This window comes from Chaetodon trifascialis, chromosome 21, assembly GCF_039877785.1.
Source record: "Chaetodon trifascialis isolate fChaTrf1 chromosome 21, fChaTrf1.hap1, whole genome shotgun sequence".
Classification (NCBI taxonomy): Eukaryota; Metazoa; Chordata; class Actinopteri; order Chaetodontiformes; family Chaetodontidae; genus Chaetodon; species Chaetodon trifascialis.
Window position 1 is genome coordinate 5,164,885 of NC_092076.1, and position 11,419 is coordinate 5,176,303.

An 11,419-nucleotide genomic window follows, 5' to 3' on the forward strand; every position below is an offset into this window, starting at 1 on the left:
GAGAGAGATACAACCTGCGTGCAAAGAAGTGATGAATGGAATCTAAGTTTCTTTTGTTTCGCCGATGATGAAAGGCCCCTCAGAGCTGAAACTGTCTTCCAACAGTGGCACCGAAAGCGTGCATGACATCCAGGACGGCGACCACTCACCACAGTGACAAAGTGTAATACTAGAGATAATCAATAGAGATATTGATTGTCTCTATTATTTCATTCCAGCACTTTTTTTTTACACCTGGCTGACACACTTGTATGTCCTTGGGTGGAAGAAACGCCATTCTTCTGTCTCATTATTACAGAATCAGACACAATAAAAGCAAATTCCTCAACATTTCTTATTGTCGCCAGTATCCCCCTGACACACACACACACACACACACACACACACACACACACACACACACACACACACACACACACACACACTGTATCTGCTGTATGTTTTCCTCTCGCCCTATTCACCACTTCAGTTGCGATACCATGAATGAATTAGTGTGATTTTACATCCCTAAATTCACTGATGATAAATGCTTCAGTCAGTCACTCTGTTTCCTAATGGCATGCCGTTCTTTGAATATATCCAAACTGTTCGTGCTGCAATTGCTTCCCTGAATTGCTTTTCTTAATTCATCATTGTTCATCATGTAATGAAATGTGCCGTCTAATCAATTAATTATTTCCTGTAATTATTTATTAAAACTTGATTGCATTTCCACAGCAACACTGAGCGACACACTTGTGAACATATTCTGCCAAACAGTCGGGGATAAATGTATTAGTTATTGGCTATTAAGAGGCGATGTTATTGTGTGTGGAGATGAATTAATTGAGGGAATTATGCAAATGAAATGCTGAAATTTCACTTCACTTCAGACTGATTCTTACAGTTAAATCTATCTATCTATTGAAAGCTAATCATTTCTGATTGCTCAAATTAATATTTACACACATATTAGGAAACTTTGATGTACAGCTGAATCTTTTTTTATGCAAAGCCTGTCTTAAAAGATGCTGTGTTTAATGCTATGTAAATTGATGTCAACAAATACAATACTGCTTACTGGTTTTTGACACTTGCATTAGTTCCTTTGCACCCTGAAGACTCAGAGCTGAACAGCTTGTTTGCTGTAAATAATATCATCATCAGGGCAGTCCGCTTGGTCAAACCTGTTAAACCTGAAGACACACCTGCTCTGTTCATGTGAGCTGAGGCTGACACAAAGGCCGACAGTCTGTGTGAGTGTCTTTAAGGGCGGTGCGTGCTCACTCCTCTAAGGAAACTCTACAGAGAGGCCACTCTGAAAGCAAAAGGGTAAGACCATTACTCGTTTTCTCTACTCTTAATAGCTGCCTCGCACTTCCTTTCCAAGTCGCTTTCATGGCCAAAGAAGCTGATGAAATTTCATTACTTATGATTGAAAACCAATGGCGTTTTGAAAGCGGGATGAGATGGAAAGGTGCGCACAAAATGCCAGTATACCCTCCTGATGCCAGCAATCTAATTTACTGTCAGGGGTAATAAATGGGGAGCCACCGGATGGCACAGATAAGATGTTATTTCACCATCAGGGTTATCACTTAATATCTGATAATGTCTGTGGGGAGCAATTGTATCCGACAGTTAAAACAGGGGGCCTCAGCTCCTGGCAGGAGAAATGATCATCGCTGTGGAAGAATTGTTAATCTGTCAAATCAATGTGACTTCACTCAGTAAAGCGTTCATAAAGGGACTTAAGTTTAGAGCGCAGTGTTAATGATTCACACTTGTGGAAGATGATTTCTCCTAAATGAAACTGAACAGTGCTGCATTTAATATGTTGGGTGCTCTGTTGTTTAACAGGACTAATAATACATGTATAGATTTATCTGAGAACAGGCGTCTTCATCACACTGATTAAGCAGAGTACAGTGGACCTTCTGGCAGTTCGATTTCACGTTTACATTGTGCTCATTTGCCTTTTTCTCGTACTGTATTTTAGGATCACACAAGGTCCTCGCTGTTTAAGGAAGCCTGTGAGGCAGGAATGTTACCTGAGGAGTTGCAAACATTCCTTAAACTAGACTAAGATGGAGGCTATAATAAAACACACCCTAGCAAGTGCAAGGAACAAAGCCGTATCATAGCAGAGCTGCCAAAACAGCATCAGTGTTATGACACTGGATGCTAGATTTTGTTATTGTAAGCAAAGCCTGTAATACAACATTACCTTCCTGGGATTTTCTTTGCAGATCTGCTCCATCTACCCTCAAAACATAACTTTCTACCTGACCGAAGCATCATGGGAAGAGGTGAGAGCGAGGAGTGGGATGAAAAGTACCCAGAGGTGAAGCAAACTCAGCCCCAGAGGCACAAGGACACGGAGAGCAGGAGCTCGGGGAGCAGCTGTCCCAAGTGCTGCTTGCGGACGAGGGACTGTCTGATGAGCGCAGAGTGCGGCAGGGCGCTGCAGATCTCCAGCGTCGTCGCCATGTGTGGAATGTGCATCCGCATGTTTGTATGTGAGTGTCAACCTCAGACGCAAGCAGACACCTACAAGGCCATGACCATTAGCTGCTCTCACAGAAGGGAAAATAATTACCAGCTTAGATGAGAAGGAATCTATAAAACATATATTATATAACCCTGACATTTAAAAGGTCAAAAACTGTTCTATCTGTGCATTTACACTGTGATTAACAACCCACAAAATTCTAATGCGAGAAAAACTCTTAATCTTAATGATTATTTTGTACCTTTCTTATATTGCAGAACCTAACCTTGGACATCAGGACCAGCTTTTTCAGGTGCTTCTCAGCATCCTCCAACACCTTCCACAAGAAAGACGCTGTATGGTTTTCTTCCAATCTTACATTTAAAAAAATACATATAAAAACAGCAATTTCATCCTCTAAGTTCTCTTAAATTCATAGCTTCCTTATTTAACATGAACAAATTCACTGTCTGTACATTGCACATGAAAGACAATCATTATGAGCGAGCAGGCTGCATATCATCGTTAAAGCTGATCTGATTAATCACCTCTGACTGATCGAAACGCTGCAGTATTTACTCCACATGTTGTATATTTAGTTTTCAATCATGTAAAATAGCTGTAATAATATGTAAAAAGAAACAAGTGAACTTCATGATGTGAAGAGGAATAAATACTACAGTGCAACCCCGACATCCTCTCCTAAAATATGAGACGGATGGCCATATGGTCGGGGAAAGCTGTGACACATCTGAAGTAATGAAAAACTTGAAATAAAGGTTTTCAATAACAAGGACAAAGCGTATTCAATTCACTAATAATAGAGACTTGCAATTAATTAAAAGACTTTGACAAGCATGATGCAACTAAACGACATCCTTTGCTGTCAACACCCTCAGCCAAGGTAATGTGGAAAAAGCCGCCCAGCGCGCACACAATGAGCAACGAGCTAACAAAGAACGTTTAAAATCATTTTCAGCGTGATGTTACAAGACAATGCGAAACAGCACTGATTCTGGATATGCTGAGGGACAAATGCATGAAAACCGAGACATCTGACAGCCCCACATATGAGCAACAGCTGCGGGTCTTAGGTGTTGAGCCTTCTGCACAAGTACATGTCTCACGCATCCGGTGAGACGGAGCGTGGGTGGACAGCAGAGGTCGAGCCATTGTGGGAAGGCAGGATGCAAAATGGGAAGAGTGATCTGGTGCCTGACAACTTGAACGCAGCTCACTGTCAACATGCTGCTCAAAGCAGTAATGAGATCCGTGATGCACTTTTAACTATTTAGCTTAGAGAATGAGCAGCAGAAGGTTGTTAAGAAAGTTTTCTTACAGTTCAGATGAAGGGAAAAACGACAGGTTAAAGGAGTGACTTCAGCTTGATTTACGAGCATCCGGAGGAGAAGAAGACGAGAAGATGCCAGATGTGTGCGTGAAGCAATCATGGTTGATGACGCTATGATGTTGTATGTACACTCAGGTAGACAGGTACAGTAACTTGGTCAGGTGGTCGGCAGGAAGCTCAGCAGTGGTGACTAGTGGACAGGTGAAGAAGAAGAAGAAGAAGAAGAAGCCTTTATTGTCACGTCACATAGTACATGCACACACATACGCCATGCTTGGTGAAATTCTTCCTCTGCTTTTGACCCATCCTGGTAGCCGACAATCTATATCAACTCTAAATCAACTCTCTCTGTATATATATTTATGTGCTGCGGCAGGTAGTGCGTGTGCCTCACAGCAAGAAGGTCGCTGGTTCGATCCCCGGGTCGGGCAGGGCCTTTCTGTGTGAAGTTTGCATGTTCTCTCCGGGTACTCCGGCTTCCTCCCACAGACCAAAAACATGCTCATTAGGCTAATTGGTCACTCTAAATTGTCCTTAGGTGTGAGTGTGAGCGTGAATGGTTGTTCGTCTGTATATGTTGCCCTGCAACCGGTTCAGGGTGTACCCCGCCTCTCGCCCGCTGACAGCTGGGATAGGCTCCAGCCCCCCCGCAACCCCGAAAAGGGATAGTCGGGATGGATGGATGGATGGATGGATATTTATGTGCTTAATATACAAAAAAATGGACAAGATAGTTGCACAGATGTAATGAATATTATTGAACGTTAACATGAATGAAGCAGCAAATAAATCAGTTATTTGTCATGACTAAGAAGAAGTCATTTGAAGCGCCCACTACTTTCCATCACTCTCTTCACCGTGAGGCCACAGTGACCCTCAGCCTCATACATGGAGGCCTGCTGCAACCAAGCAGGTGTGTGCACCTGAGCAGGCAGCCAAGGGTTAGTCGATGCCTGTGTAGTAGCTCCAAGAGCTAATCCAGAGGAATTAGCTTTTGTAGGAGGGTTTTCTGTGTTTGCTTTTGGACTTGGGAGGCTTGCTTTTGCCCCCGAAACATGCTGTCAGAGTTTCCCACATCTCTAGAATGGAGGTGGCAGGTACAAAGTTAGCATGACCCCTTAGTCAGAGCGGCCAGAGTTGTTAAAATGAGATCCAGGTTGAGAAATACCAGAATTTTTCTTCAAGCTTCTGTTAATGCAAGACTAATACTTCCCGTTGCTGCCTCACAGTTGAAGGTTTTCACCGGCCAAACATTGTAAGGATGTTAAAGTAAGATAAGATACAAACAAAGGTGAAAAAATAAAATCCTTTTAACTTAAAACGTATGCTCTTCTTACCTAAATGTTTCCCAAATCACTGAGTTTTGGCTTTGCGGGGCAGCTTTGCTCACCGTTTCCAGTCAATCTTGTCACAGATAGGCGAGCAGGAAAGTGAGTGTGTACATGCAAAAAAAAAAAAAAAAAAATCTTTCTGTCTCGATCGTCTGCGTTCTTCAGAGGCCCCCTGGGGGTGGCGGTGACATTTCGAAAACGACTCGGTGGATAGAGCCTGACTCAGAACTCCAGAATGCAGGATAATGGCGCTTTGATCATCCTGTACTTCCTCATGCAAACTTGATCACTGCTCCAGACTCACAATCTTACAGACCAACCGGAGTAGGACAACAAATCCCCTGTTTATCTCCGATGTGGGAAGCAGCGGTGAAGCTTCAAAAACGGCTGCAATAGACATCTTTTATCACCGGAGCTCAGAGACCCAACTAAAAAGCGCGCAACATAAATGGCTGGTAATTTGCAATCGTTTTAGGGTAATGTTGAGGTTTAAACCCACAGGGACGAGTATGGAGTCTTTGAGCGCCATTGATTTCTGAGAATGATTTGTAGGTCATCTATCTTCCTCTTTAGCTTTTCATTTGGAGTCTAAATATTTCATTTCCTTTTCTCGTTCTCTCTCCGCTTTTCTCTGATTCCCTCTCTCCTGTCGCTGCCTCTTGTGTGGCACTGTGTCAGCGCAGGCATCACAATACAGGGGTGACATTTCAAACAGACAGATTAGGGCTTCTCTCCAATTAATTTTGCTTTCCTTCCCCTGTTAAATACACAATCAACCAAAGGCAAAATGTCAGTGAAACAAACGAGGAGCCGCCATGTGGCTGACAATTACCGCCAAGCACCTCACAAATGCCAATATGTTAAAGTGGGAGCAGTGTGCGAGATGAATGGGGACAAACGACAATCTTTGAGGAGCCTTGTTGTTGCTGCAGCACTGAAACAGGAATGTATGTGGTTACCTGCCATTGTTATCTGATGAGGTGACAGAAAACACACCGTGGAGAGCGTAAAGGTTTTAATTAGATGATATTTAATGCCTCCACTAATATCTTTTCAACATAAAGTATGTGTGATGACCATCACAGGAAGGGAAGGGGTGGTTTTAGAGGTATTATTCAAGAATAAAACATCTCTTCTAAGCAGATATTTACCACGCCAGCTTGTGATAGTTCCATCAGAAGTTACTCACGGCTATAATAAACAGAGTAGAAGAAGAAGAATGTCAAAAACCAGAAACAAGCTGACTCGTCTGAGCCATCTGGGAGAAAAATGGAAAGAGGTCTGCAGGAATTTGTGTCATTTGGGCCAATTGTTATTTCACGTCAGCTAGTATTGGCCATGTTTCACAGTACCGGCCATGTTTTTATGGGTAATGGGAATATCCAGGAAGACGATGACAGTGGAAACTTCTTCTTCTTCTTCTTCTTCAGGTTTTGTAGTGGAAACAGCTGATCAGTCATTCTGTCAGAACTTATTTGACAAAGGTGTCTCCATCGCCGATTTAGCACATTTACATGTTTTCAATAAAGGCAAAAAAGTATAAAGTAAAAGTATTCCTGTCCAAAACTGTTCAGTTCAACTTTATTCTCTCAAACTGCTGCAGGTCAAATGGCCAACAGTGAGTGCTTGAAGGGCAAACTCGCAGAAAAATGCACACATCATATGCAAATCAGTTGGGCCGGCGCGTTTGCTAAATACAAATATCAAACCGGCGAGAGAAGCCAAGCAGTGAGTGTCGAGGGAGGGAAGGAAAGGGCTGGAGGGAATCTGTGGGCTCGTTGTTGTATTGTTGTACGCAGATGACCCTCTGTGGGGGAGCATGAACTGTGCTGAAGGAAAACCGGATCTGCTTCAACAAGAGGAAACACACGTCGAGGTTAAGTGGGATTTCAAGCTGTTCCTGTTGTGAACACACTCCCCCTCATCCACGCTGCCAAGTACATCTCTGAGCCATCCACACCTCTCCACACTAGGGCTAAATGTGCCAAACCTGGGTGAAGCGCGCCCTCCTGCCTCCTCCCAGCCCCGAGGGAGATACGGAAAGAATGGCGGAAAATCAGTCAGGTGTGCTGCTCGCAGGCCGCGTCCTGTTTGTCAGGGAGGGGAAACAAATCCTCCTTGCTCTTCCAAGTCAGTTTAATCGTGTTCTTTTGCCAAGACGCACAGCCGGCAATGCCTGTGATTGACTTGGCCTGCAGCCTGCCTCAATGCAATTTGTTGCATAAATGCTAAATCGATGGGTCATTACGCTGATGAAGTGACATGACAGAGAGACATGATGCTATAGGAGTCAAGGTTCTTCATAGCTTCTGGCCGTGTTTGGGTGCCAAGTTTCTGAAATGTTTTAGAAATGCTAAAATTCCTCGAAGTCAGCGGTTAAAATGGCCTTGATCTAGCCTTTGGCAATTTCTCTGTCTCTTAATGTGGATGGTGCATCTCTCCACACTTGCCCACACAAATAACTGAACCAGCCGTTATTGGACTGATAGTTCATGTTTGCATGAAAGTGTTCATTAACCGTTTTCACAGCTGAGAGCCGGCAGATCACTCGGGGCTTTCTGAGCAGCTCCCAGGGAAAGGATGGAGGTTAAATGATGCAAAATGTCTGTTTTATGCTTGTTCCAACTGAGGAAGAGTAAAACAAAGGAAGCGTAAGTTCTGCTAGCACATTTAAAGATGTCCAGACTCCTAATTCATCCCCCAGAGTGACAAATCAGATCTTCCCAGGAACCATGAAAACTCGGGCTCAGGCTCTGTCTGGCGCTTCCTTCTTGTTTTTCTTTTACCTTGAACTTTTTCTTCTCTGCACCTTTTACTGCCACCGTGAAGATGAAAGGGGAAAGAAAGTGATGAAAATGTTTGGACATGCACTGTTTGTGTGTGTTGCGCCTGTGTTTGTGTATGTTGTGGCGGGAAGGCGAGAGGGAGACAGAGAGGGAGAGAGAACGAGACAGAGAAAGAGATGAGATTTGTGATCTCATCTGTTCACCCGGGGCCTCTCTCCAGAGCGGCCTTTTACTGTCGTCAATCATCTCCATGGAGACATCTTAAAACTCAGATGGATGGGAGGCTCTGATGCATTTCAAACATGCCGGTGATACACACTTTGAGAGATTGTGGATGGAAGCCACTCACCCTGTGCTGGGTCTGATTACACTCCTGAGGCGAAAGAGGGCCTCTTGTTTAAGCGTTGCAGTGCACCGGTTATTAGCAACATCAACAACTGCTAGCAATTTTGGCAAAAGGTCTTACCATACTTGTAGCCATAATTTACAAATACGGGTAAATATCAGTTAGATGTGTGCAGGCTTTGTGTAAAATAGAGCGCGGGAAGGGAAAACAGAAAAATAATGTCTTCCTTTCAGTCTTTACTGGCCTAAACGTCAAAAGAGGAAAGCATTTGTGTCACTTACAAATGGAAATTCACCCTTCGATCCTGCTGTCGTGAGATTTAAATAATTGAGGTATCCACGCGGTGCCAACTGTCCATAAGGTATGCACAATTTCAGAGAGGTGCTTCTCTGCCAAACAGTTGGTCTGAGCAGGGGAAACGCACGTGAACATAATCCACTGAAGGTGTTTTATGGGAGCCTATGCCCAGACCTGCAATCTGCACATATCATTTTGATGTTTTTAAAAATATTTTTAATTATTAATATATTTCCTGGTGCCTTTGTGCACCTCATCGGTATCCTGGCAGCCCTTCCATTTGCCTATGCTGTCAATGAGGACAGCCAGCTGGGCCTGTTTGAGTACCTCCAGGTTTACATTAAAAGTGTAGTTTGGAACACGATTTCTAGTTTCGCTCCTCATTTTTTGGATGGATTAAACAAACAGGATAGAACATGATAATCAGTGAGCGTTAGAGGTGCTGATGGATTATTCAGAAGCAGGCAGCCTGTTTCCCACCTGCTGCCAGTCTCTATGCTAAGCTAAGTTGCTTGGCAGTAGCATCACGTTTAATGGACGGATTCAAAAGTGGAATCGATCTTCCTTCTTTCGGGAAGAGCATAAGTGTATTTCCCAAAATGCCATTGTCCCTTTAATGGATCAGGACGGGCTTTGAATTGATTGAGGGATAATTGCGGTGCGAGCGCGCGAAAAGTTTGTGAAAGTGGAGTCATGCAGGAATCTGACTGATGCTAATTTACGAAAGAAAGAAAGACGTCCTTTATTAGTCACACTACATGCACGTGCACACACACACGCCATGCTTGGTTACCCATCCTGGTCGTCCTTCCTCCGCGGCAGACCAGGAGCGGTGGGCTGCCAGCTGACCGGCGCCCGGGGACCCAGTTTCTTCTTCGTCACCGTTGGTCAGGAGGTGATCTTCATGCATGTTTTTTAGAGGGGGGTTTCATTTTTTTATGGGGTGAACACGGGGAGAACATGCCCTTTCCTCGAGATAAGGGGCAGCGGGCACTGAAGGCATGGTGGAGGACACCAGGTGGGAATCAAACCCGGGACCTTCTAGCTGTGAGGCGACTGTGGCACCGTGCCAGATGAGGCTGAAAAGAAAAATGTTGTTAAAATCACTTAGTAAGTCAGCTTTCACAGTGTTTTTCTTGCATGTTACTTATACTACTCGTATGCTATTACTACATTTATAAATGTACATTTTTCAGTTGCAGACTCTTACTCAGTTTCACAAAAGACCGATACAATACAGCATGAGTGGAGCGCTGCGTTAGATACTCTTAAATAATGTACAAAATGGGCATGTAGACTCTAATGCAATGCATTGCTTTAGGATGGACACACCAACAAAGTGGACAGGTGATGAAAAATCTATACTCTGCAGGGAGGAGAGAGGAGCTGCTTTCCTGTCTGTTTGGCAGAGGTGGAGCTCTGGAAGATGCCCTTGTCTGCCTCTCTCCAAGAACAAGGTCTCTGCGCTTTGCTTTCGCCCCTTCCAGCAAACAAACAAAGCTGATGTAATCCTCAGCTTCCTTAAAGCCTGATCAGAGCGAGTCAGGGTCAGTAGGACCAGACGGAAGAAATACACACAGCGTATCATTAGCGTCACAATGGCTCTCTGCAGGATTAGCCGGGCTGCTTTCACTGCATTTTCACAGCCAAGACCAACTTTAACACCCAGCTTTGTTTCTCACCCGAGGGATGTGGAAGGAGAATTCAATGCACTCTCCTCTGTTTGCCTGGAATTTTATGGGAACTTCAACAAGTCTTGTCTCTTGGCTGACGGCCTTAACGGCACTTTGTCAGCATAATTCACTGCCATTAGAACAGGCGATATAAAAGGGCACCCAAGGCTAATTCTGGAGGAGAAGAAGTGCTTTCACTCAGTCTTCCTCCTGAGGTGAAAAAAGTCCCAAAAGCACATCTGGGTTGTGGCAATACGCTCTACACATTTTCCCCCCGCATGAAAAGAAAAGCCTGAAAGAAAAGATGGCTGTCATTGATGGCAGCGGGTTACACCTTTTTCTGAAAGTCACTCATTAAGAAACTGAGTGGTAGCACTGAAAAACTGCAATGTCTGTTATTTTACCTCTAAGAGGACATTTTCCTACTTTAAGCGTAAATTGGGAACGTAGCTCTAAATATGTGTTCAGACATGTAAGAATTTGAATGGTTGGGTTAAGATTTGGCACATTTAACTGTTTTGTTTCAGCTGTAATGTACTAAAGTAAAGAACCAAACAATGAAACAGCACATCACTGTCCTAATACTTCCTGAACTCACTGCTCATGCAGCTTAGATCAAAGTGAAATCTCGACACAGATCTGAATATGTAAAACACAACGTAAACAAACCTTATTGAACACAGGTCCTTTCTGAACTCTGTGTCCTCCGGGATAAGTCAGCGAGCTATCTCCTGGCTACAGAATTTAGTGCTTTTGAACGACTACAGGATGCATCAAGAGCAAACCCTGTCTTATAAATACTGTGTAAATCAAAAAGCTATTTAGATTGCACCAACATGGTGGATACGCAGACTCCCCTCCTTCAAGATCAGTTGTTCTTTTGATATAGAGGCCAGCTGTTCCGGCTGAAATTGCCAAGTAAAATCAGAGTGATTCCCATCAGATGTGTGTGGGTGTGTGTGTGCGTGTGTGTGTGTGTGTGTGTGTGTGTGTGTGTGCGTGTGTGTGTGTGTGTGTCCGACGCTCTTTGAATTGAAGATGAATTCCACTTGAGGTGAAATCTGATTAAATTCAGCTTCACAGGCTCAAAGCCAAACAACATGCTCAACGCCGCTTGTTGGCCCGTCTTTTTGCTTGTGTTAAATTCATTTGTGGAGCTCAATAT

General features: G+C 43.8%; 1 long non-coding RNA gene across 1 annotated transcript; it reads left to right on the forward strand.

The window, feature by feature from the left end:
- Positions 1–1,283: 1,283 nt before the first annotated feature.
- Positions 1,284–2,999, forward strand: LOC139350147 (uncharacterized). Its single transcript, XR_011603487.1, has 3 exons — positions 1,284–1,311; positions 2,229–2,498; positions 2,749–2,999. It is a non-coding gene; the product is annotated as an uncharacterized lncRNA (long non-coding RNA).
- Positions 3,000–11,419: the final 8,420 nt, after the last annotated feature.